The sequence below is a fragment of the Cavia porcellus genome, unplaced genomic scaffold, assembly GCF_034190915.1.
Source record: "Cavia porcellus strain 051 isolate PalLab524CR breed Dunkin Hartley unplaced genomic scaffold, mCavPor4.1 scaffold_4, whole genome shotgun sequence".
NCBI lineage: Eukaryota > Metazoa > Chordata > Mammalia > Rodentia > Caviidae > Cavia > Cavia porcellus.
This window is the reverse complement of record NW_026947487.1, coordinates 1986135-2011158: the sequence shown is the minus strand read 5'-3', so window position 1 is coordinate 2011158 and position 25024 is coordinate 1986135.

The window sequence follows — 25024 nt, the reverse complement described above, 5'->3', positions numbered from 1 at the left end:
TATGATTAGGTTTAGGGCTTAGGTGTTAGGGATAGTTTAGGGTTAGGGTTAGGGTTAGCGCTAGGTTATGGTTACGGTTAGAGTTAGGGTTGGAGTTAGTGTTTGATTTAGGGTTTGTCATTAGGGTTGTGGTTAGGGTTAGGTTTAGGGTTAGGGTTAGTACTGAAGTTTAGCATTAGGGTTAGGTTTAGGCTTAGGTTTAGCTTTAGGTTTAGGATTAGGGTTAGGCTTACCGTTCGAATTTAAGTGTGAGTTAGCGTTCGGGTTTGGGTTAGGTTTAGGGTTAGGATTAAGTTTAGAGAGGGTTAGGGTTATTCTTAAGGTATAATTCGAGTTAGAGTTTAGGGTAGGTGTTAGGTTTAGGGTTAGGTTTAGGGTTAGGTTAGGGTTAGGGTTAGGGTTAGGGTTAGGGTTCGGGTAATGGCTACATGTCGGTTTTCATTAGAGTTTCACGTTAGATTTACGGCTAGGGTTAGGGTTAGGGTTAGTGTTAGGGTTATGTTTAGAGTTAGGGTTATGGCTAGGGTTAGGGTTAGTGTTAGGGATAGGGTTGAAGCTTAGGTTTAGATTTAGGTTCAGGGTTAGAAGTTAGCTTTAGCGTTATGTTTAGGGTTAGGGTGAGGTTGAGTTTTACAGTTACTGTTAGGGTAAGCATTAGAAGTTAGGTTTCTGTTACTGTTAGGTTTAGGTTCAGGTTTAGGGTTAGGGTTAGAGGTTAGGGTTAGGGTTAGGTTTAGGGTTAGGGTTAGAGATTAGGGTTAAGGTTAGAGTTAGTTTCAGGGTTAGGGCTAAGTTTAGTGTAACATTTAGGCTTAGGTTTAGATTTATGGTTAGTGTTTGGGTTAGGGTTAGATTTAGAGTTTAGTGTTATGGTTATGGTTAGCGTTAGGGTTACGCTTAGGTTTCAGGTTAGTGTTCGATTTAGGGCTGGATTAGGGATAGGGTGAGGATTAGAAGTTAAAGTTTGGTGTAGGCTTATGGTTAGTGTTAAGGTTAGGGTTAGGGTTAGGTTTAGGGGCAGTGTTGAAGCTTAGGTTTAGCGTTAGTGTTAGTGTTACAAGTTAGCTTTAGTGTTATGGTTAAAGTTAGGGTTAGGTTGAGATTTAGGGTTAGGGTTAGGGTGAGTGTTAGAAAATAGGTTTGTGTTAGGGTTAGGCTTAGTGTTAGGGTAAGACAGGGTTAGGGATAGGGTTAGTGTTAGGGTTAGAGTTATGGTTAGTGTTAGGATTAGTGTTTGGCATGAAGGTTTAGGGTTAGGGTTAGTGTTAGGTTTAGGGTTAGGGGTTAGTTGTTAGGGCGATGATTAGTGTTAGGGTTAGGGTTAGGATTAGTTTTATGGATATTGTAAATGTTGGAGTTAGTGTTAGGGTTAGTTTTGGGTTGGGTTTAGGGTTAGGGTTACCTTTAGGGTTATTGTTAGGGTTACGTTTCGGAATAGGGTAAGGTTTAAGATTAGGGTTAGATGATAGGTTACGGTTAGGCTTAGGGTTAGTGTGAGGGTTAGGGTTAGGGTTAGGGTTAGGGTTAGATTTAGGGTTAAGGTTAGGGTTAGTTTTAGGGTTAGGTTTAGTCTTAGGTTTAGCTTTAGGGTTAGGGTTAGGTTTAGGCTTACCGTTCGAATTTAAGTATGGGTTAGCATTAGGGTTAGTGTTAGGTTTAGGGTTAGGATTAAGTTTAGAGAGGGTTAGGGTTAGGCTTATGGTAGAATTGGAGTTAGAGTTTAGGGTAGGTGTTAGGTTTAGGGTAAGGGTTAGGTGTAGATTTAGGGTTATGGTTAGGGTTAGGGTGATGGTTAGAGTTATGGTTAGAGTTATGGGTTAGGGTTCAGTTTTGGGTAAGGATTAGTGTTAGGGTTAGGGTTAGGTTTATTGTTTATGTTTAGTGTTAGTGTTGGGTTAGTGTTAGGGTTAGAGTGTTTCGCTTAGGGATAGAGTTAAGCTTAGCTTTAGGGTTAGGGCTAGGGTTAGAGGTTAGGGTAAGGGTTAGTGTTAGAGGTTACTGTTAGGGTTACGTTTCGGGTTAGGGTTAGAATTTGGGTTTAGGTTTAGGGTTAGGGTTATTGTTAGTTTTAGGGTTAAGGTTAGGTATAGGTATGGTGTTAGCGTTAGTGTTAGTGTTTAGGGTTTCGGTTAGGTTTATGGTTAGGGATAGTTTTAGGTTTAGCGTTAAGTTGAGGGTTAGGGTTAGGCTTAGGGTTAGGGGTTAGGGTTAGGTTTAGGTTAGGTTTAGAGTTAGGGTTTGCATTAGGGTTATCGTTAGGGGTCGGTTATCATTAGAGGTTCACATTAGATTTATGGCTAGGGTTAGGGTAAGGGTTAGTGTTAGGCTTATGGTTAGAGTTAGGGTTACGTCTAGGGTTAGGGTTAGTGTTAGGGTTAGGGTTGGACAGGTTTATGGTTATGGTTAGGGTAGGATTGGGATTAGGGTTAGGGTTAGTGTTAGGGTTTGGGTTAGAATTAGGGTTTGACGTTAGGGGTTAGGTTTAGGGCTGGCGTTAGGTTTAGTGTTAGAGTGTTAGGGTTAGGGTTAGGGCTGGGGTTTGAGGTTAGCTTTAGGCCTAGATTAGGCTTAGGTTTATGGTTAGTGTTGGGGTTAGGGATAGGGTTGGAGTTATGGTTAGCCTTTGGATTCGGGTGAGGGTTGCGGTTAGAGGTTAGGCTTATGGTTAAGGTTAGGGTTGGAGTTAGGGTTGGAGTTAGAGTTTAGGGTTAGTGTTAGGGTTAGAGTAAGGGTTAGTGTTAGTGTTAGTGTGAGGTTTAGTGTTAGGATTTGGGTTAGGGTTTACAGTTAGGCTTAGGTGTTACATTAGGGTTGTTTTTAGTGATAGGTTTATGGTTAGGGATAGTGTCAGGGTTAGGATTTGGTTTAATGTTAGGGTTAGGGTTATGATTAGGGTTAGGGTTAGGTTTAGAGTTTAGGATTAGAGTTAGAGTTTACGGTTATGTTTAGGGTTAGGCTTACGCTTAGGTTTCATGTTAGTGTTAGATTTAGGGTTGGCTTAGGGTTAGGGTGAGGATTAGAAGTTAATGTTTGGTGTAGGCTTAGGGTTAGGGTTAGGGTTAAGGTTAGGGTTAGGGTTAGGTTTAGGGTTAGGGGTTAGTTGTTAGGCAGATGATTAGGGTTAGGGTTAGGGTTACGATTAGTTTTAGGGATATTGTTAAGGTTGGAGTTAGTGTTAGGGTTACTTTTGGGTTGGTTTTAGGCTTACTGTTAGCTTTAGGGTTAGGGTTAGGGTTACGTTTCGGTATAGGGTAAGTGTTAGGATTAGGGTTAGATGATAGGTTACCGTTAGGGTTATGGTTAGTGTGAGGTTTACGGTTAGGGTTAGAGTTAGGTTTAGCATTAGGTTTACGCTTAGGGTTAGTGTTAGGGTTAGGTTTAGGGTTAGGGTTAGATTTAGGTTTAGCGTTAGTGTTAGTGTTAAGGTTAGGGTTAGGGTTAGTGTTAATGTTGGGTTTCGGGTTAGAGTTAGGTTTAGGGTTATGTTTATGGGTTAGGGTTAGGGTTAGGGTTAGTATTAGTTATAGAGTTAGGGTTTGTCTTAGCGTTAAGTTGATGGTTAAGTTTATGGTTATGATAAGAGTTAGGGGTTAGGTGGTAGGGATAGGGTAGTGTTAGGGTAAGGTTTTATCATTAGATCATGGTTAGGGTTAGAGTTAGGGTTAGAGTTAGGGTTTCAATTAGGGCTTGTCGTTTGGTTTGTGGTTAGGGTTAGGTTTAGGTTTAGGATTAGAAGTTAATTTTAGCTTTCGGGTTAGGTTTAGGCTTAGGTTCAGCTTTAGGTTTAGGGTTAGTGTTAGGCTTACCGTTCAAATTTAAGTTTGGATTAGTGTTAGGGTTAGGGCTGGTTTAGGGTTAGGATTAAGTTTAGAGAGTGTTAGGGTTAGGCTTATGGTAGAACTGGAGTTAGAGTTTAGGGTAGGTGTTAGGTTTAGGGTAAGGGTTTGGTGTATTCTTAGGGTTACTGTTAGCGTTACGGTTAGGATTGAGATTAGGGTTAGGGTTAGTGTTAGGGTTAGGGTTTGACGTTAGGGGTTATGTTTAGGGCTAGGGTTAGGGTTAGTGTTAGAGTGTTATGGTTAGGGTTAGGATTGGGGTTTGAGGTTAGCATTAGGTCTAGGATTAGGCTTTGGGTTATGGTTAGTGTTCGGGTTAGGGTTAGGGTTAGGGTTATGGTTAGCATTTGTATTTGTGTGAGGGTTAGTGTTAGGATTAGGGTTACGGTTAGGTTTAGGGTTATGGTTAGCCGTTGGATTCGAGTGAGGGTTAGGGTTCGAAGTTAGGCTTATGGTTAAGGTTAGGTTTGGAGTTAGGGTTGGAGTTAGAGTTTAGGGTTAGTGTTAGGGTTAGGTTTAGGGTTAGGATTAAGTTTAGAGAGGTTTAGGATTAGGCTTATGGTAGAATTCGAGTTAGAGATTAGGGTAAGTGTTAGGCTTAGGGTAAGGTTTAGGTGTAGGGTTAAGGTTACGGTTAGGGTTAGGGTTATGATTGAGATTAGGTTTAGGGTTAGTGTTAGGGTTAGGGTTAGGGTTAGGGCTTGGCATTAGGGGTTAGGTTTAGGGCTAGCGTTAGGGTTAGTGTTAGAGTGTTATGGTTAGGGTTAGGGTTGGGGTTTGAGGTTAGCATTAGGGCTAGGATTAGGCTTTGGGTTATGGTTAGTTTTGGGGTTAGGGTTAGGGTTATGGTTAGCCTTTGTTTTCGGGTGAGGGTTAGTGTTAGGCTTAGGGTTAGGGTTAGGGTTAGGGTTAGGGTTATGGTTAGCCTTTGGATTCAGGTGAGGGTTAAGGTTAGGGTTAGTGTAAGGGTTACTGTTAGAGGTTACTGTTAGGGTTATGGTTAGGGTTAGGGTTAGAATTTGGGATTAGGTTTAGAGTTAGGGTTAGGGTTAGTTTTAGGTTTAGCTTTAAGGTGAGTGTTAGGGTTACAGTAAGGTTTAGGGTTAGGGTTAGGGTTAGGTTAGTGTTAGGGTTAGGGTTAGGTTTAGGGTTATGGCTAGGGGTTGGCTATGGTTAGAGTTTCACGTTAGAATTAGTGCTAGGGTTAGGGTTATGGTTATGTTTAGGGTTAGGGTTATGGTTAGAGTTAGGGTTACGGCTAGGGTTAGGGTTAGTTTTAGGGTTAGGGTTGGACAGGGTTATGGTTATGGTTAGAGTTAGATTGGGATTAAGGTTAGGGTTATTGTTAGGGTTAGGGTTAGAATTAGAATTTGACGTTAGGGGTTAGGTTTAGGGCTAGCGTTAGGTTTAGTGTTAGAGTGTTAAGGTTAGTGTTTGGGTTGGGGTTTGAGGTTAGCAATAGGGCTAGGATTAGGCTTAGGTTTATGGTTAGTGTTCGGGTTTGGGTTAGGGTTAGGGTTATGGTTAGCCTTTAGATTCGGGTGAGGGTGAGTGTTAGAGGTTAGGCTTATGGTTAAAGTTACGGTTGGAGTTAGGGTTGGAGTTAGAGTTTAGGGTTAGTGTTAGGGTTAGAGTAAGGGTTAGTGTTAGTGTTAGTGTTAGGGTTTGGGTTAGGATTAGGGTTTGGGTTTACAGTTAGGATTAGGTTTAGCATTAGGGTTGTTTTTAGTGATAGGTTTAGGGTTAGGAATAGTGTCAGGGTTATGTTTTGCATTTAGTGTTAGGCTTAGGGTTATGATTAGTGTTAGGGTTAGGTTTAGAGTTTAGGATTAGGGTTAGAGTTTAGCATTATGGTTAGGGTAATGGTTCGGTTTTGGGTTATGGTTAGCATTAGAGTTAGAGTTAGGTTTACGGTTAGGGTTAGGGTTAGGTTTAGGGGTAGTGTTGAAGCTTAGGTTTAGCGTTAGTGTTAGTGTTAGAAGTTAGCATTAGTGTTATGTTTAGAGTTAGGGTTAGGTTGAGATTTAGGGTTAGGGTTAGGGTGAGTGTTAGAAAATAGTTTTGTGTTAGGGTCAGGGTTAAGGCTAGTGTTAGACATGGTTAGGGTTAGCATTAGGGTTTGGATTGGTGTTAGGGATAGGGTTAGTGTTAGGGTTAGAGTCTGGGTTAGTGTTAGGATTAGGGTTTGGCTTGAAGGTTTAGGATTAGGGTTAGGGTTAGGTTTAGGGTTAGGGTTAAAAGGTTAGGGTTAGGGTTAGAGTTTAGGGTTAGTGTTAGCGTTAGGGTGAGGGTTATAGTTATGCTTTGGGTTCTTGTTAAGGTGAGGTTATAGGTTAGGCTTATGGTTAGGGTTATGTTTAGGGTTAGGATTACGTTTAGGGTTAGCATTAATGGTAAGTGTTAGATTTAGGTTAAGGGTTAGGTTTAGTGTTAGGGTTTGGGTTTGGGTGCGGGTTAGGTTAAGCGGTATGGGTTAGGGTTAGTTTTAGTGATTAGGTTTAGAGGTAGGTTTAGGTTTAGGGTTGGGTTTAGGCATAGGGATAGATTTAGGGATAGTGTTAGGGTTAAGGTTAGTGTTTACTGTTATTGTTAGTGTTGGGTTAGGGTTAGGGTTAGGGTTGGAGGTTAGGGATAGATTTAGGGTTAGGGTTAGTGTTAGGGTTACAGTTCGAGTTTAGTGCTAGGGTTAGCATTAGGGTTAGGCTTACGGTTAGGGTTAATATTATGGTTAGAAGTTAGTGTTTAATTAGGGTTAGGATTAGGTGTAGGGTTGCAGTAAGGGTAAGGGTTAGGCTTGGATTTTAGGGTTAGTGTCAGGGTTAGGTTTGAAGTTTAGGTTTAGACTTAGGTTCAGTGTTAGAAGTTAGCTTTAGCGTTATGTTTAGGATTAGGGTTATGTTGAGTTTTCGGTTAGGGTTAGGGTAATGGTTAGGAGTTAGTTTTGTGTTACTGTTAGGTTTAGGTTCAGGTTTAATGTTAGGGTTAGAGATTAGGGTTAGGTGTAGGGTTAGAGTTAGGGTTAGAGATTAGGGTTAAACTTAAAGTTAGGGTCAGGGTTAGGGTTAAGTTTAGTGTAACATTTAGGCTTAGGGTTAGATTTAGGGTTAGTGTTAGTGTTAGGGTTAGATTTAGAGGTTAGTGTTATTGTTATGGTTAGTGTTATGGTGATCCTTAGGTTTCAGGTTAGTGTTAGATTTAGGGCTGGCTTAGGGTTAGGGTGAGGATTAGAAGTTAATGTTTGGTGTAGGCTTAGTGTTAGGGTTAGGGTTAATGTTAGGGTTAGGGTTAGGTTTAGGTTTAGGTTTAGCGGTTAGTTGTTCGGGAGATGATTACGGTTTAGGTTAGGGTTATGATTAGTTTTAGGGATATTGTTAAGGTTGGAGTTAGTTTTAAGGTTATTTTGGGGTTGGGTTTAGGGTTAGCGTTAGCTTTAGAGTTAGGGTTAGGGTTATGTTTCGATATAGAGTAAGGGTTAGGATTAGGGTTAGATGATAGGTTACGGTTAGGGTTAGGGTTAGTGTGAATGTTAGGGTTAGGTTTAGAGTTAGGTTGAGCATTAGGGTTAGGGTTAGAGTTAGGTGTAGGGTTAGGGTTAAATTTAGGGTTAGGGTAAATGTTAGGGTTAGAGTTATGGTTAGGATTGGGGTTAGGGTTAGGGTTAGGGTTAGATTTAGGTTTTGCGTTAGGGTTAGTGTAAAGGTTAGGGTTAGGTTTAGTGTTAATCTTATGGTTCGGGTTAGTGTTACGGTTAGGGTTAGTGTTAGTTTTAGTGTTAGGGTTAGTGTTAGGCTTACTGTTCGAATTTAAGTTTGGGTTAGTGTTAGTGTTAGGGTTAGGTTTAGGGTTAGGATTAAGTTTAGAGAGTGTTAGGGTTAGGCTTATGGTAGAATTCGAGTTAGAGTTTCGGGTAGGTGTTAGGTTTAGGGTAAGGGTTAGGTGTAGGGTTAGGATTATGTTTAGGGTTAGGGTGAGGGTTGAGTTATGGATAGAGTTATGGGTTAGGGTTCGGTTTTGGGTATGGGTTAGTGTTAGGGTTAGGGTTAGTTTTAGGGTTTATGGTTAGTGTTAGTGTTGGGTTAATGTTAGGTTTAGAGTGTTTCATTTAGTGATAGAGTTAGTCTTAGCGTTAGGGTTAGGGTTAGTGTGAGAGGTTAGGGTACGGGTTATTGTTAGAATATACTGTTAGTGTTACGGTTAGGGTTAGGGTTAGAATTTGGGTTTAGGGTTAGGGTTAGGGTTAGGTTTAGTTTTAGGGTTAAGGTTAGGGTTAGATATGGTGTTAGCGTTACTGTTAGTGTTTAGGGTTTCGGTTAGGTTTAGGGTTAGCGTTAGTTTTAGGTTTCTCATTAAGGTGAGGGTTAGTGTTAGGCTTAGGTTTAGGGATTATGGGTAGGTTTAGGTTAAGGTTAGGGTTAGGGTTAGGTTTAGGGTTAGGTTTAGGGTTATGGCTAGGGGGCGATTATCATTAGAGGTTCGCGTTAGATTTAGGGCTAGGTTTAGGGTTTGGGTTAGGGTTAGGGTTATGGTTAGCCTTTGGATTAGGGTGAGGGTTAGGGTTAGGGTTAGGGTTATGGTTAGCCTTTCGATTTGAGTGAGGGTTAGGGTTAGGGTTAGGGTAAAGGTTAGTGTTAGAGGTTACTCTTAGGGTTATGGTTAGGGTTAGGGTTAGAATTTGGGTTTATGGTTAGAGTTAGGGTTAGGGTTAGTTTTGGGATATGGTTACAGTTAGGGTTAGTGTTAGGGTTAGGGTTAGGGTTAGTGTTAGGTTTGGACAGGGTTATGGTTATGGTTAGGTTTAGGATTGGGATTAGGGATAGGGTTAGTGTTAGGTTTAGTGGTAGAATTAAGGTTTGATGTTTGGGGTTAGGTTTAGGGCTAGCGTTAGGGTTAGAGTTAGGTTAGGGTTAGGGTTAGGGTTAGGGTTAGGGTTAGGTTTAGGGTTATGGCGAGGGCTGGGTTATGGTTAGAGGTTCGCGTTAGATTTAGGGCTAGGATTAGGGTTAGCGTTAAGGTTAGGGTTATGGTTAGAGTTAGGGTTAGGTTTAGAGTTTAGGATTATGGTTAGAGTTAAGGGTTATGGTTAGGGTTAGGGTTCGGTTTACGGTTATGGATAGCATTATATTTAGAATTAGGGTTACAGTTAGTATTAGGGTTAGGTTTAGGTGTAGTGTTGAAGCTTAGGTTTAGTGTTAGTGTTAGTGTTAAAAGTTAGCATTAGTGTTATGGTTAGAGTTAGGTTTAGGTTGAGATTTAGTGTTAGGGTTAGGGTGAGTGTTAGAAAAAATTTTGTGTTAGGTTCAGCGTTAGTGTTAGGGTTAGACAGGGTTTGTGTTAGGTTTAGGGTTTGGATTGGTGTTAGGGATAGGGTTAGTGTTAGGGTTAGTGTTAGGATTAGGGTTTGGCGTGAAGGTTTAGGATTGGTGTTAGGGTTAGGGTTAGGGTTAGGGTTAGGGTTAGGGTTAGAGTTAGGGTTAGAGTTGTGTTAGATTTATGGTTAGTATTAGCGTACAGGTTAGGGTTATAGTTACGGTTTGGGTTCCTATTAAGTTTAGCGTTACAGGTTAACCTTATCGTTTGGGTTAGGTTTAGGTTTAGGGTTACGTTCAGGGTTAGAGTTAATGGTAAGTGTTAGGGTTAGGGTAAGGGTTAGGGTTAGTGTTAGGTTTTGGGTTTGGATGAGGGTTAGGTTTTGCAGTATGGGTTAGACATAGTTTTAGGGATTAGGTTTAGAGGTAGGTTAGGGTTAGCGTTGGGTTTAGGCATAGGGAAAGATTTAGGGATAGTGTTAGGGTTAAAGTTAGGGTTTAGTGTTATTGTTAGGGTTAGGGTTAGGGTTAGGGTTAGGTTTGGAGTTTAGGGATAGATTTAGGGTTAGGGTTAGTGTTAGGGTTACGGTTCAAGTTTAGTGCTAGCATTAGCGTTAGGGTTAGGCTTACGGTTAGGGTTAAGGTTATGGTTAGAAGTTAGCATTAAATTATTGTTAGTATTAGGCGTAGGGTTCATGTTAGGTTTAGGGTTAGGCTTAGAGGTTAGGGTTAGTTTTAGTGTTAGGGTTGAAGCTTAGGTGTTGATTTAGGTTCAGGGTTAGAAGTTAGCTTTAGCGTTATGTTTAGTGTTAGGGTTAGGTTGAGTTTTACGGTTAGGGTTAGGGTAATGTTTAGAAGTTAGGTTTGTGTTACTGTTAGGTTTAGGTTCAGGTTTAGAGTTAGGGTTAGAGGTTAGGGTTAGGGTTAGAGGTTAGGGTTAGGGTTAGGTTTAGAGTTAGGGTTAGGCCTAGAGATTAGGATTAATGTTAAAGTTAGGGTCAGGTTTAGGGTTAAGTTGAGTGTAACATTTAGGCTTAGGGTTAGATTTAGGGTTAGTATTAGGGTTACGGTTAGATTTAGAGGTTAGTGTTATGGTTATGGTTAGCGTTAGGGTTACACTTCGGTTTCATGTTAGTGTGAGATTTAGGGCTGGCTTAGGGTTATGGTGAGGATTAAAAGTTAATGTTTGGTGTAGTCTTAGGGTTAGGGTTTATGTTAATGTTAGGGTTAGGTTTAGGGTTAGGTGTAGTGTTAAGAGTTAGTTGTTAGGGAGATGATTTGGGTTAGGGCAGGGTTAGGGTTAGCGTTAGGTTTAGGCTTAGTGTTAGGGTTAGCGTTTGACGTTAGGGGTTAGGTTCAGGGCTAGCGTTAGGTTTAGTGTTAGAGGGTTAGAGTTAGGGTTAGTGTTGGGTTTTGAGGTTAGCATTAGGGCTAAGATTAGGCTTTGCATTATCATTAGTGTTCTGGTTAGGGTTAGAGTTATGGTTAGCCTTTGTATTCGGGTGAATGTTAGTGTTAGGATTAGGGTTACGGTTAGGGTTAGGGTTCTGGTTAGCAGTTGGATTCGGGTGAAGGTTAGGGTTCGAGGTTAGGCTTATGGTTAAGGTTATGGTTGGAGTTAGGGTTGGAGTTAGAGTTTAGGGTTATTGTTAGGGTTAGAGTAAGGGTTAGTGTTAGTTTTAGTGTTAGGTTTAGTGTTAGGCTTACTGTTCGAATTTAAGTTTGGGTTAGCATTAGTGTTACGGTTAGGTTTAGGGTTAGGATTAAGTTTAGAGAGGGTTAGGGTTAGGCTTATGGTAGAATTCGAGTTAGAGTTTTGGGTAGGTGTTTGGTTTAGGGTAAGGGTTAGGTGTAGCGTTAGGCTTACAGTTAGGGTTAGGTTTAGGTTTAGGGTTAGGGTTAGGTTTACTGTTAGGGTTAGGGTTGACGTTAGGGGTTAGGTTTAGGGATAGTGTTAGCGTTCGTGTTAGAGTGTTATGGTTAGGGTTAGGGTTGGGGTTTGAGGTTAGCATTTGGGCTAGGATTAGGTTTTGGGTTATGGTTAGTTTTCGGGTTAGGGTTAGGGTTAGGGTTATGGTTAGCCTTTGTATTCGGGTGAGGTTTAGGGTTAGGGTTAGGGTTAGGGTTATGGTTAGCCTTTGTATTCAGGTGAGGGTTAGGGTGAGGTTTAGTGTGTGGGTTACTGTTGGAGGTTACTGTTAGGGTTACGGTTAGGGTGAGGGCTAGAATTTGGGTTTAGGGATCAAGTTAGGGTTAGGGTTAGTTTTAGGGATAAGGTTAGGGTTAGGTATGGTGTTAGCGTGTTACTGTTTAGGGTTTCGGTTAGGTTTAGGGTTAGGGTTAGTTTTAGGTTTAGTGTTAAGGTGAGGGATAGTATTTGGGATAGGTATAGGGGTTCGGGTTAGGTTTAGTTTAGGGTTAGGGTTAGGGTTAGTGTTAGGGTTAGGGTTAGGGTTATGGCTGGGAGTCGGTTATGGTTAGAGTTTCGCATTAGATTTAGGGATAGTATTAGTGTTAGGGTTAGGGTTAAGATTAGGGTTCGGGTTTACAGTTAGGCCTAGGTTTAGCATTACGGTTGTTTTTAGTGATAGGTTTAGGGTTAGGGATAATGTCAGGGTTAGGTTTTGGGTTTAGCGTTAGGCTTAAGGTTATGATTAGTGTTAGGGTTAGGTTTAGAGTTTAGGATTAGGGTTAGAGTTTAGCGTTATGGTTAGGGTAAGGGTTTGGTTTAGGATTATGGTTAGCATTAGAGTTAGAGTTAGGGTTACGGTTAGGGTTAGGTATAGAGTTAGGGTTAGGCCTAGAGATTAGGATTAATGTTAAAGTTAGGGTCAGGTTTAGGGTTAAGTTGAGTGTAACATTTAGGCTTAGGGTTAGATTTAGGGTTAGTATTAGGGTTACGGTTAGATTTAGAGGTTAGTGTTATGGTTATGGTTAGCGTTAGGGTTACACTTCGGTTTCAGGTTAGTGTGAGATTTAGGGCTGGCTTAGGGTTATGGTGAGGATTAAAAGTTAATGTTTGGTGTAGTCTTAGGGTTAGGGTTAATGTTAAGGTTAGGGTTAGGTTTAGGGTGAGGTGTAGTGTTAAGAGGTAGTTGTTAGGGAGATGATTTGGGTTAGGGCAGGGTTAGGGTTAGCGTTAGGTTTAGGCTTAGTGTTAGGGTTAGCATTTGACATTAGGGGTTAGGTTCAGGGCTAGCGTTAGGTTTAGTGTTAGAGGGTTAGAGTTAGGGTTAGTGTTGGGTTTTGAGGTTAGCATTAGGGCTAAGATTAGGCTTTGCGTTATCATTAGTGTTCTGGTTAGGGTTAGAGTTATGGTTAGCCTTTGTATTCGGGTGAGTGTTAGTGTTAGGATTAGGGTTACGGTTAGGGTTAGGGTTCTGGTTAGCAGTTGGATTCGGGTGAAGGTTAGGGTTCGAGGTTAGGCTTATGGTTAAGGTTATGGTTGGAGTTAGGGTTGGAGTTAGAGTTTAGGGTTATTGTTAGGGTTAGAGTAAGGGTTAGTGTTAGTTTTAGTGTTAGGTTTAGTGTTAGGCTTACTGTTCGAATTTAAGTTTGGGTTAGCATTAGTGTTAGGGTTAGGTTTAGGGTTAGGATTAAGTTTAGAGAGGGTTAGGGTTAGGCTTATGGTAGAATTCGAGTTAGAGTTTTGGGTAGGTGTTTGGTTTAGGGTAAGGGTTAGGTGTAGCGTTAGGCTTACAGTTAGGGTTAGGTTTAGGTTTAGGGTTAAGGTTAAGTTTACTGTTAGGGTTAGGGTTGACGTTAGGGGTTAGGTTTAGGGATAGTGTTAGCGTTCGTGTTAGAGTGTTATGGTTAGGGTTAGGGTTGGGGTTTGAGGTTAGCATTTGGGCTAGGATTAGGTTTTGGGTTATGGTTAGTTTTCGGGTTAGGGTTAGGGTTAGGGTTATGGTTAGCCTTTGTATTCGGGTGAGGTTTAGGGTTAGGGTTAGGGTTAGGGTTAGGGTTAGGGTTATGGTTAGCCTTTGTATTCAGGTGAGGGTTAGGGTGAGGTTTAGTGTGTGGGTTACTGTTGGAGGTTACTGTTAGGGTTACGGTTAGGGTGAGGGCTAGAATTTGGGTTTAGGGATCAAGTTAGGGTTAGGGTTAGTTTTAGGGATAAGGTTAGGGTTAGGTATGGTGTTAGCGTGTTACTGTTTAGGGTTTCGGTTAGGTTTAGGGTTAGGGTTAGTTTTAGGTTTAGTGTTAAGGTGAGGGATAGTATTTGGGATAGGTTTAGGGGTTCGGGTTAGGTTTAGTTTAGGGTTAGGGTTAGGGTTAGGTTTAGGGTTAGGGTTATGGCTGGGGGTCGGTTATGGTTAGAGTTTTGCATTAGATTTAGGGCTAGTATTAGTGTTAGTGTTAGGGTTAGGGTTAGGATTAGGGTTCGGGTTTACAGTTAGGCCTAGGTTTAGCATTACAGTTGTTTTAGTGATAGGTTTAGGGTTAGGGATAATGTCAGGGTTAGGTTTTGGGTTTATCGTTAGGCTTAGGGTTATGATTAGTGTTAGGGTTAGGTTTAGAGTTTAGGATTAGGGTTAGAGTTTAGCGTTATGGTTAGGGTAAGGGTTTGGTTTAGGATTATGGTTAGCATTAGAGTTAGAGTTAGGGTTATGGTTAGGGTTAGGGTTAGGTTTAGGGGTAGTGTTGAAGCTTCGGTTTAGCGTTAGTGTTAGTGTTAGAAGTTAGCATTAGTGTTATGTTTAGAGTTAGGGTTGGGTTGAGATTTCGGGTTATGCTTAGGGTGAGTGTTAGAAAATAGGTTTGTGTTACGGTCAGGGTTAGGGTTAGGGTTAGACAGGGTTAGGGTTAGGGTTAGGGTTTGAATTGGTGTGAGGGATAGTGTTAGTGTAGGGTTAGAGTTAGGGTTAGTGTTAGCATTAGGGTTTGGCGTGAAGGTTTAGGATTAGGTTTAGGGTTAGGGTTAGGGTTAGGGTTAAAAAGTTAGGGTTAGTATTAGGTTTAGTGTTAGTGTTACCGTTAGGGTTATAGTTACAGTTTGGGTTCTTGTTAGGTTTAGGGTTATAGGTTAGGGTTAATGTTATGGTTAGGTTTATGTTTAGGGTTACATTTAAGGTTAGAGTTAATGTTAAGTGTTAGGGTTAGGGTTAGTGTTAAGGTTTGGGTTTGGGTGAGGGTTAGGTTTAGCTTTATGGGTTAGGGTTAGTGTTAGGGATAAGGTTTAGGGGTAGGTTTAGGTTTAGGGTTGGGTTTAGGCATAGCGATAGATTTAGGGATAGTGTTAGGGTTAAGGTTAGGGTTTAGTTTTATTGTTAGGGTTAGGGTTAGGGTTAGGGTTTGGGTTGAAGGTTAGGTATAGATTTAGGGTTAGGGTTAGTGTTAGGGTTACAGTTTGAGTTTAGTGCTAGGGTTAGCATTAGGGTTAGGCTTACGGTTATGGTTAACATTATGGTTAGATGTTAGTGTTAAATTAGGGGTAGGATTAGGTGTAGGGTTCATGTTAGGGTTAGGGTTAGGCTTAGAGTTTAGGTTTAGTGTTAGGGTTAGGGTTGAAGTTTAGGTTTAGATTTAGGTTCAGGGTTAGAAGTTAGCTTTAGCGTTATGTTTAGGGTTAGTGTTAGGTTGAGTTTTACGGTTAGGGGTAGTGTAAGGGTTAGAAGTTAGGTTTCTGTTACTGTTAGGTTTAGGTTCAGGTTTTAGGTTAGGGTTAGAGGTTAGGGTTAGGGTTAGGTTTAGTGTTAGAGTTAGGGTTAGAGATTAGGGTTAAAGTTAAAGTTAAGTTCAGGGTTAGGGTTAAGTTTAGTGTAACATTTAGGCTTAGGGTTGGATTAGGTTTAGTGATAGCGTTAGTGTTAGATTTTGAGGTTAGTGTTATGGTTATGGTTAGGGTTAGAGTTACGCTTAGGTTTCAGGTTAGTTTTAGATTTAGGGCTGGCTTAGGGTTAGGGTGACGATTAGAAGTTAATGTTTGGTGTAGGCTTAGTGTTAGGGTAGAGTTAATGTTAGGGTTAGGGTTAGGTTTAGGTTTAGGGTTAGGGGTTAGTTGTTAGGGAGATGATTAGGGTTACGGTTAGGGTTATGATTAGTTTTAGGGATATTGTTAAGGTTGGAGTTAGTGTTAGAGTTAGTTTTGTGTTGGCTTTAGGGTTAGGGTTAGCTTTAGCCTTAGGGTTAGGGTTATGTTTCGGTATAGGGTAAGGGTTAGGATTAGGGTTAGATGATAGGTTACAGTTAGGGTTAGGGTTAGTGCGAGGGTTAGGGTTAGGGTTAGAGTTAGGTTGAGCTTTAAGGTTAGGGTTAGAGTTAGGGGTAGTTTTGGGTTTAAATTTAGGGTTAGGGTAAAGGTTAGGGTTAGGTTTAGGGTTAGAGTTAGGATTGGGATTAGGGTTAGGGTTAGTGTTAGGGTTAGGGTTAGGATTAGTGTTAGGGTTTATAGTTAGGCTTAGTTTTAGTATTAGGGTTGTTTATAGTGATAGGTTTAGGGTTAGGAATAGTGTCAGTGTTAGGTTTTGTGTTTAGTGTTAGGGTTAGGGTTATAATTAATGTTAGGGTTAGTTTTAGAGTTTAGGATTAGGGTTAAAGTTTAGGGTTATGGTTCCGGTTAGGGTTCGGTTTAGGGTTATGGTTAGCATTAGAGTTAGAGTCAGGGTTATGGTTATGGTTAGGGTTAGGGTTAGTGGTAGTGTTGAAGCTTAGTTTTAGCATTAGTGTTAGAGTTAGAAGTTAGCTTTAGTGTTATGGTTAGAGTTAGGGTTAGGTAGAGATTTATAGTTAGGGTTAGGGTGAGTGTTAGGAAATAGCTTTGTTTTAGGGTAAGTGTTAGGTTTTGGGTTAGATAGGGTTAGGGTTAGGGTTATGGTTTGGATTGGTGTTAGGGATAGGGTTAGTGTTAGGGTTAAAGTTACGGTTAGTGTTAGGATTAAGGTTTGGCGTGAAGGTTTAGGATTAGGGTTACGGTTAGGGTTAGGGTTAAAAGGTTCGTGTTAGGTTTAGAGTTTAGGGTTAGTGTTAGCGTTAGGGTTAGGGTTATAGTTAAAGTTTGGGTTCTTGTTAGGTTTACGGTTATAAGTTAGGCTTAGGGTTACGGTTAGGTTTAGGGTTAGTGTTAGGTTTTTGGTTAGAGTTAATGATAAGTGTTAGGGTTAGTGTAAGGGTTAGGGTTAGTGTTAGGGTTTGGGTTTGGGTGAGGGTTAGGTTTAGCGGTATATGTTAGGATTAGTGTTAGGGATTAGCTTTACAGGTAGGTTTAGGTTTAGGGTTGGGTTTAGGCATAGGGAGAGATTTAGGTATAGTATTAGGGTAAGTTTAGGGTTTAGTGTTATTATTAGGGTTAGGGTGAGGGTTGGAGGTTAGGGATAATTTTAGGGTTAGGGTTACGGTTTGAGTTTAGTGCTAGGGTTAGCGTTAGGCTTAGGCTTATGGTTAGGGTTAAGGTTATGGTTAGAATTTAGCGTTAAATTAGGGCTACGATTAGGTGTAGGGTTCAGGTTAGGGTTAGGGTTAGGCTTAGAGGTTAGGGTTAGTGTTAGGGTTAGGGTTGAAGCTTAGGTTTAGTTTTAGGTTCAGTGTTAGAAGTTATCTTTAGCGATATGTTTAGGGTTAGGGTTAGGTTGCGTTTTTCGGTTAGGTTTAGGGTAAGGGTTAGAAGTTAGGTTTGTGTTACTGTTAGGTTTAGGGTTTGGGTTAGAGGTTAGTTTTAGGGTTAGGTTTAGGGTTAGGGTTAGTGTTAGAAATTAGGGTTAAGGTTAGAGTTAGCGTCAGGGTTAGGGTTATGTTTAGTGTATCATTTAGGCTTAGGGTTAGATTTAGTGTTAGTGTTAGGGTTATGGTTAAATTTAGAGTTAATGTTATGGTTATGGTTAAGGTTAGAGTTACGCTTAGCTTTCTGGTTAGTGTTAGATTTAGGGCTGGCTTAGGGTTAGGATGAGGATTAGAAGTTAATGTTTGGTGTAGGCTTAGGGTTAGGGTTAGGGTTAAGTTTAGGATTAAGGTTAGGTTTAGGTTTAGGGTTAGTGGTTAATGTGAGGGTTAGGGTTAGGGTTAGAGTAAAGTTTAGCATTAGGGTTAGGGTTAGAGTTAGGGTTAGATTTAGGGTTAGGGTAAAGTGGGTTAGGGTTAGAGTTAGGGTTAGGATTGAGATTAGTGTTAGGGTTAGTGTTAGGGTTAGGGTTAGGATTAGAGTTTGACCTTAGGGGGTAGGTTTAGGCCTAGCTGTAGGGTTAGTGTTAGAGTGTTAGGGTTAGGGTTAGGGTTGGGGTTTGAGGTTAGCATTAGGGCTAGTATTAGGCTTTGGGTTATGGTTAGTGTTCGGGTTAGGGTTAGGGTTAGGGTTATGGTTAGCCTTTGGATTTGGTTGAGGGTTAGGGTTAGGGTTATGGTAGGGGTTAGTGTTAGAGGTTACTGTTAGGGTTACGGTTAGGGTTAGGTTTAGAAATTGTGTTTAGAGTTAGACTTATGGTTAGGGTTAGTTTTAGGTTTAAGGTTAGGATTAGGTATGGTGTTAGCGTTAGTGTTAATGTTTCGGGTTTCGGTTAGGTTTAGGGTTAGGGTTAATTTTAGGTTTATTGTTAAGGTGAGGGTTAGGTTAGGGTTAGGGTTAGGTGTTAGGGTAATGTTAGGTTAGGGTTAGGGTTAGGTTTAGGTTTAGGGTTAGGGGTTAGTTGTTAGGGAGATGATTAGGGTTAGGGTTAGGGTTACGATTAGTTTTAGGGATATTGTTAAGTTTGGAGTTAGTGTTAGGGTTAGTTTTGGGTTGGGTTTAGGGTTAGGGTTAGCTTTAGAGAAGGTTTAGGTTTACGTTTCGTTATAGGGTAAAGGTTAGGATTAATGTTAGATAATAGGTTACTGTTAGGTTTAGGGTTAGTGTGAGGGTTAGGGTTAGGGTTAGAGTTAGGTTTAGCTTTAGAGTTAGAGTTAGAGTTAGGTTTAGTGTTAGGGTTAGATATAGGCTTAGGGTAAAATTTAGAGTTAGGGTTAGGGTTAGGGTTAGGATTGAGATTAGGGTTAGGGTTAGTGTTAGGGCTAGGGTTAGGATTAGGTTTTGAACTTAGGGGTTGGGTTTAGGGCTAGCGTTAGGGTTAGTGTTAGAGTGTTAGTGTTAGGGTTAGGGGTGGAATTTGAGGTTAGCATTAGGGCTAGGATCAGGCTTTGGTTTATGGTTAGTGTTCGGGTTAGGGTTAAGGTTAGGGTTATGGTTAGCCTTTGGATTTTGTTGAGGGTTATGGTTAGGGTTAGGGTTAGGGTTAGGGTTATTGTTAGCCTTTGGATTCGTGTGAGTGTTAGGATTAGAGTTACGGTAAGGTTTAGTGTTAGAGGTTACTGTTAGGGTTACGGTTAGGGTTAGGGTTAGAATTTGGGTTTAAAGTTAGAGTTAGTGTTAGGGCTAGTTTTAGGCATAAGGTTAGGTTTAGGTATGGTGTTAGCTTTAGTGTTAGTGTTTAGGGTTTCGGTTTGGTTTAGGGTTAGCGTTAGTTTTAGATTTAGCATTAAGGGGAGTGTTACGGTTAGGGTTAGGAATAGGGATTAGAGTGAGGGTTAGGTTATTTTTAGGGTTAGGGTTAGGGTTATGGCTAGGGGTCGGTTATGGTTAGAGGTTCGCGTTAGACTTAGGGGTAGGGTTAGGTTTAGGGTTGGGGCTAGGGCTATGGTTAGAGTTAGGGTTACGGCTAGGTTTAGGGTTAGTGTTACGGTTAGAGTTGGACAGGGTTATGGTTATGGTGAGGGTTAGGATTGGGATTAGGGTTAGGGTTAGTATTAGGGTTAGGGTTAGCATTAGGTTTTGACGTTAGGGGTTAGGTTTAGGGCTAGCGTTAGGGTTAGTGTTAGAGTGTTAATTTATTGTTAGGGTGGAGGTTTGAGGTTAGCATTAGGGCTAGGATGAGGCTTAGGTTTATGGTTAGTGTTCGGGTTAGGGTTAGGGTTAGGGTTAGGGTTAGCCTTTGGATTCGGTTGAGGGTTAGGGTTAGAGGTTAGGCTTATAGTTAAGGTTAGGTTTGGAGTTAGGGTTGGAGTTAGAGTTTAGGGTTACTGTTAGGGTTAGAGTAAGGGTTAGTGTTAGTGTTATTGTTAGGTTTAGGGTTTGGGTTAGTATTAGGGTTAGGATTTTTAGTTAGGCTTAGTTTTAGCATTAGGGTTGTTTTTAGTGATAGGTTTAGATGTTAGGGATAGTGTCAGGGTTAGGTTTTGGGTATAGTTTTATGGTTAGGGTTATGATTAGTGTTAGGGTTAGATTTAGAGTTTAGGGTTAGGTTTAGACTTTAGTGTTATGGTTATGGTTAGGGTTCGGTTTAGGGTTATGGTTAGCATTAGGCTTACGCTTAGGGTTAGGGTTACGTTTAGGGGTAGTGTTGAAGCTTAGGTTTAGCGTTAGTGTTAGTGTTAGTTTTAGAAGTTAACTTTAGTGTTATGGTTAGAGTTAGGCTTAGGTTGAGACTTAGGGTTAGGGTTAGGGTGAGTGTTAGCCCTATGGTTAGGGTTAGGCTTAGGGTTAGGGTTACGTTAAGGGTTAGAGTTAATGGTAAGTGTTAGGGTTAGGGTAAGAATTAGGGTTAGTGCTAGTGTTTGGGTTCAGGTGAGGGTTAGGTTTCGCGGTATGGGTTAGGGTTAGTGTTAGTGATTAGGTTTAGAGGTAGGTTTAGGTTTAGGGTTGTGTTTAGGCACAGGGATAGATTTAGGGATAGTGTTATGGTTAAGGTTAGGGTTTAGGGTTATTGTTAGGGTTAGGTTTAGGGTTAGTGTTACGTTTAGGGTTGGAGATTAGGGATAGATTTAGGGTTAGGGTTAGTGTTAGGGTTACGTTTCATGTTTAGTGCTAGGGTTAGTGTTAGGGTTAGTCTTACAGTTAGGGTTAAGGTTATGGTTAGAAGTTAGCTTTAAATTAGTGTTAGGATTAGGTGTAGGTTTCAGGTTAGTGTTAGGGTTAGACTTTGAGGTTAGGGTTGGTGTTAGGGTTAGGGTTGAAGCTTAAATTTAGATTAAGGTTCAGGGTTAGAAGTTAGCTTTAGAGTTATGTTTAGGGTTAGGGTAAGGTTGAGTTTTACGGTTAGAGTTAGGGTAAGGTTTAGAAGATAGGTTTGTGTTACTGTTAGGTTTACGTTCAGGTTTAGGGTTAGGGATAGAGGTTAGGGTTAGGGTTATGTTTAGGGATAGGATTAGGGTTAGAGATTATGGTTAAGGTTAGTGTTAGGGTCAGGGTTAGGGTTAAGTTTAGTGTAACATTTAGGCTTAGGTTTAGGTTTAGTGTTAGTATTAGGGTTAGGTATAGATTGAGAGGTTAGTGTTATGGTTATGGTTAGCGTTAGGGTTACGCTTAGGTTTCAGTTTAATGTTAGATTTAGGGGTGGCTTAGAGTTAGGGTGAGGATTAGAAGGTAATGTTTGGTGTAGGCATAGGGTTAGGGTTAGGGTTAAGGTTAGGGTTAGGATTAGTGTTAGGTTTAGGTTTAGGGGTTAGTTGTTAGGGAGATGATTAGGGTTAGGGTTAGGGTTACGATTAGTTTTAGGGATATTGTTAAGGTTGGAGTTAGTGTTAGGGTTAGTTTTGGGTTGGGATTAGGGTTAGGGGTAGCTTTAGAGTTAGGTTTAGGGTTACGTTTCGTTATAGGGTAAGGTTTAGGATTAGGGTTAGATGATAGGTTACGCTTAGGGTTAGGGTTACTGTGAGGGTTAGGGTTAGGGTTAGAGTTAGCTTTAGCATTAGGGTTCGTGTTAGAGTTAGGGTTAGTGTTAGGGTTAGATTTAGGTTTGGGCTAAAGTTTAGGTTTAGGTTTAGGGTTTGGGTTAGGATTGAGATTAGAGTTAGGGTTAGTGTTAGGGTTAGGGTTAGGATTAGGGTTTGATGTTAAGAGATAGGTTTACGGCTAGCGTTAGGGTTAGAGTTAGAGTGTTACGGTTAAGATTAGGGTTGGGGTTTGTTGTTAGCATTAGGGCTAGGATTAGGCTTTGGGATATGGTTAGTGTTCGGATTAGTGTTCGGGTTAGGCTTATGGTTAGCCTTTGGATTCAGGTGAGGGTTTGGTTAGGGTTAGTTTTAGGTTTAGGGACAGGGTTATGGTTAGCCTTTGGATTCGTGTGAGTGTTAGGGTTAGGGTTAGTGTAAGGGTTAGTGTTAGAGGTTACTGTAAGAATTACGGTTAGTGTTAGGTTTAGAATTTGGGTTTAGGGTTAGAGTTAGGGTTAGGGTTAGTTTTAGGGATAAGGTTATGTTTAGGTATGGTGTTAGCATTAGTGTTAGTGTTTAAGGTTTTAGTTAGGTTTAGGATTAGGGTTAGTTTTTGGTTTAGCGTTAAGGTGAGGGTTAGGGTTAGGGATAGGTTAGGGTTATGGTTAGGGTTAGGGTTAGTGTTATGTCTAGGGATCCGTTATGGTTAGACGTTCGCGTTAGATTTAGGGCTAGGGTTAGGGTTATGGTTAGAGTTAGGGTTATGGTTAGCCTTTGGATTCGTGTGAGTGTTAGGGTTAGTGTTACAGTAAGGTTTAGTGTTAGAGGTTACTGTTAGGGCTACGGTTAGGGTTAGGGGTAGAATTTGGGTTTAGAGTTAGACTTAGTGTTAGGGTTAGTTTTAGGCATAAGGTTAGGTTTAGGTATGGTGTTAGCTTTAGTGTTAATGTTTAGGGTTTCGGTTAGGTTTAGGGTTAGGGTTAGTTTTAGGTTTAGCGTTAAGGTGAGGGTTAGGGTTAGGAATAGGGGTTAGTGTTAGGGTTAGTTTAGGACTAGGGTTAGGGTTACGGTTTGGTTTATGGCTAGGGGTCTGTTATGGTTAGAGGTTCGCGTAAGACTTGGGGCTAGGGTTAGGGTTAGGGGTAGAGCTATGTTTAGAGTTAGGGTTACGGCTAGGGTTAGGGTTAGTGTTAGGGTTAGGGTTAGCATTTGGGTTTGACGTTAGGGGTTAGGTTTAGGGCTAGCGTTAGGGTTAGTGTTAGAGTGTTAAAGTTAGGGTTAGGGTGGGGGTTTGAGGTTAGCATTATGGCTAGGATTAGGCTTAGGGTTATGGTTAGTGTTCAGGTTAGGGTTAGGGTTAGGGTTATGGTTAGCCTTTGGATTCGGTTGAGGGTTAGGGTTAGAGGTTAGGCTTATGGTTAAGGTTAGGGTTGGGGTTAGGTTTGGAGTTAGAGTTTAGGGTTAGTGTTAGGGTTATACTAAGGGTTAGTGTTAGTGTTATTGTAATGGTTAGGGATAGGGTTAGTATTAGGGTTAGGGCTTTTAGTTAGGCTTAGGATTAGCATTAGGGTTGTTTTTAGGGATAGGTTTAGGGTTAGGGATAGTGTCAGGCTTAGGTTTTGGGTTTAGTTTTATGGTTAGGGTTATGATTAGTGTTAGGTTTAGGTTTAAAGTTTAGGATTAGGTTTAGACTTTAGCGTTATGGTTAGGGTTATGGTTCGGTTTAGGGTTATGGTTAGCCTTAGGCTTAGGGTTAGGGTTATGTTTAGGTTTAGGGGTAGTGTTGAAGCTTAAGTTTTGTGTTAGTGTTAGTGTTAAAGTTAGATTTAGTGTTAGGGTTAGACTTAGGGTTAGGTTGTGATTTAGGGTTAGGGTTAGGGTGAGTGTTAGAAAACAGGTTTGTTTTAGGGTCAGGATTAGTGTTAGTGTTAGACAGGGTTAGGGTTAGGGTTAGGGTTTGGTTTGGTGTTAGGGATAGGGTTAGTGCTAGGGTTAAAATTAGGGTTAGTGTTAGATTAGGTTTTGGCGTGAAGGTTTAGGATTAGGGTTAGGGTTACGATGAGGGTTAGGGTTAAAAAGTTAGGGTTAGGTATAGAGTTTAGGGTTAGTGTTAGCATTAGTGTCAGGGTTATAGTTATGGTTTGGGTTCTTGTTAGGTTTAGGGTTATAGGTTAGGCCGATGGTTAGGGTTAGGCTTATGGTTAGGGTTATGTTTAGGGTTAGAGTTAATGGTAATTGTTAGGGTTAGGCTTAGGGTTAGGGTTAGTGTTAGGGTTTGGGTTAGTGTGAAGGATAGGTTTAGCGGTATGGGTTAGGGTTAGTGTTAGGGATTAGGTTTAGAGGTAGGTTTTGGTTTACGGTTGGGTTTAGGCACAGTGATAGATTTAGGGATAGTGTTAGGGTTAAGGTTAGGGTTTAGTGTTATTGTTAGGGTTAGGGTTAGGGTTAGGTTAGCGTTGGAGTTAGGGATAGATTTAGGGTTAGGGTTAGTTTTAGGTTTACGGTTCCAGTTTAGTGCTAGGGTTAGCTTTAGGGTTAGTCTTACAGTTAGGGTTAAGGTTATGGTTAGAAGTTAGCGTTAAATTAGTGTTAGGATTAGGTGTATGATTCAGGTTAGGGTTAGGGTTGGGCTTAGAATTTAGGGCTAGTGTTAGGGTTAGGTTTGAAGCTTAAGTTCAGATTTAGGTTCAGGGTTAGAAGTTAGCTTTAGCGTTATGTTTAGGGTTAGGGTAAAGTTGAGTTTTACCGTTAGAGTTAGGGTAAGGGGTTGAAGATACTTTTGTGTTACTGTTAGGTTTAGTTTCAGGTTTAGGGTTAGGGATAGAGGTGAGGGTTGGGGTTAGGTTTAGGGATAGGATTAGGTTTAGAGATTAGGGTTAAGGTTAGAGTTAGGGTCAGGGTTAGGGTTAAGTTTAGTGTAATATTTAGGCTTAGGGTTAGATTTAGGGTTAGTGTTAAGGTTAGGGTTAGATTTAGAGGTTAGTGTTATGGTTATGGTTATGGTTATGGTTAGGTTTACGCATAGGTTTAAGGTTAGTGTTAGATTTATGGCTGGCTTAGGGTTAGGGTGAGGATTATAAGGTAATGTTTGGTGTAGGCTTAGGGTTAGGGTTAGGGTTAAGGTTAGGGTTAGGATTAGGTTTAGGTTTAGGGTTAGGGTTTAGTTTTTAGGGAGATGATTAGGGTTAGGTTTAGGGTTATGATTAGTTTTAGGGATATTGTTAAGGTTGGATTTAGTGTTAAGGTTAGTTTTGGTTTGGGATTAGGGTTAGCGTTAGCTTTAGAGTTAGGGTTAGGGTTACGTTTCGGTATAGGGTAAGGGTTAGGATTAGGGTTAGATGATAGGTTACGGTTAGGGTTAGGATTAGTGTGAGGGTTAGCATTAAGGTTAGAGTTAGGTTTAGCATTAGGGTCAGAGTTAGAGTTAGGGTTAGGGTTAGAGTTAGATTTAGCGTTAGTGTAAAGTTTATGGTTAGGTTTAGGGTTAGGGTTAGGATTGAGATTAGGTTTAGGGTTAGGTTAGGGTTAGGGTTAGGATTGATATTAGGGTTAGGGTTATTGTTAGGGTTAGCGTTAGGATTAGGTTTTGACATTAGGGGTTAGGTTTAGTGCTAGCGTTAGTGTTTTTGTTAGAGTGTTAGGGTTATGGTTAGGGTTGGGTTTTGAGGTTAGCATTAGGGCTAGGATTAGGCTTTGGTTTATGGTTAGTGTTTGGGTTAGGGTTAGGGTTAGGGTTATGGTTACGGTTTGGGTTCTTGGTAGCTTTAGGGCTATAGGTTAGGCTTATGGTTTGGGTTAGGTTTAGGGTTAGGGTTATGTTTAGGGTTACAATTAATGGTAAGTGTTAGGTTTAGGGTAAGGGCTAGGGTTAGTGTTAGGGTTTGGTTTTGGTTGAGGGTAAGTTTTAGCGGTATGGCTTAGGGTTATTGTTAGGGATTAGTTTTAGAGATAGGTTTAGATTTAGGGTTGGGTTTAGGCATAGGGATAGATTTAGGGATAGGGTTAGGGTTAAGTTTAGGGTTTGGTGATATTGTTAGGCTTAGGGTTAAGGTTGGAGGTTAGGGATAGATTTAGGGTTAGGGTTAGGGTTAGGTTTATGGTTAGGTTTAGGGGTAGTGTTGAAGCTTAGGTTTAGCATTAGTGTTAGTGTTAGAATTTAGCTTTAGTGTTATGGTTAGAGTTAGGGTTAGGTTGAGATTTAGGGGTAGGGTTAGGGTGAGTGTTAGAAAATAGGTTTGTGTTAGGGTCAGGGTTACGTTTAGGGTT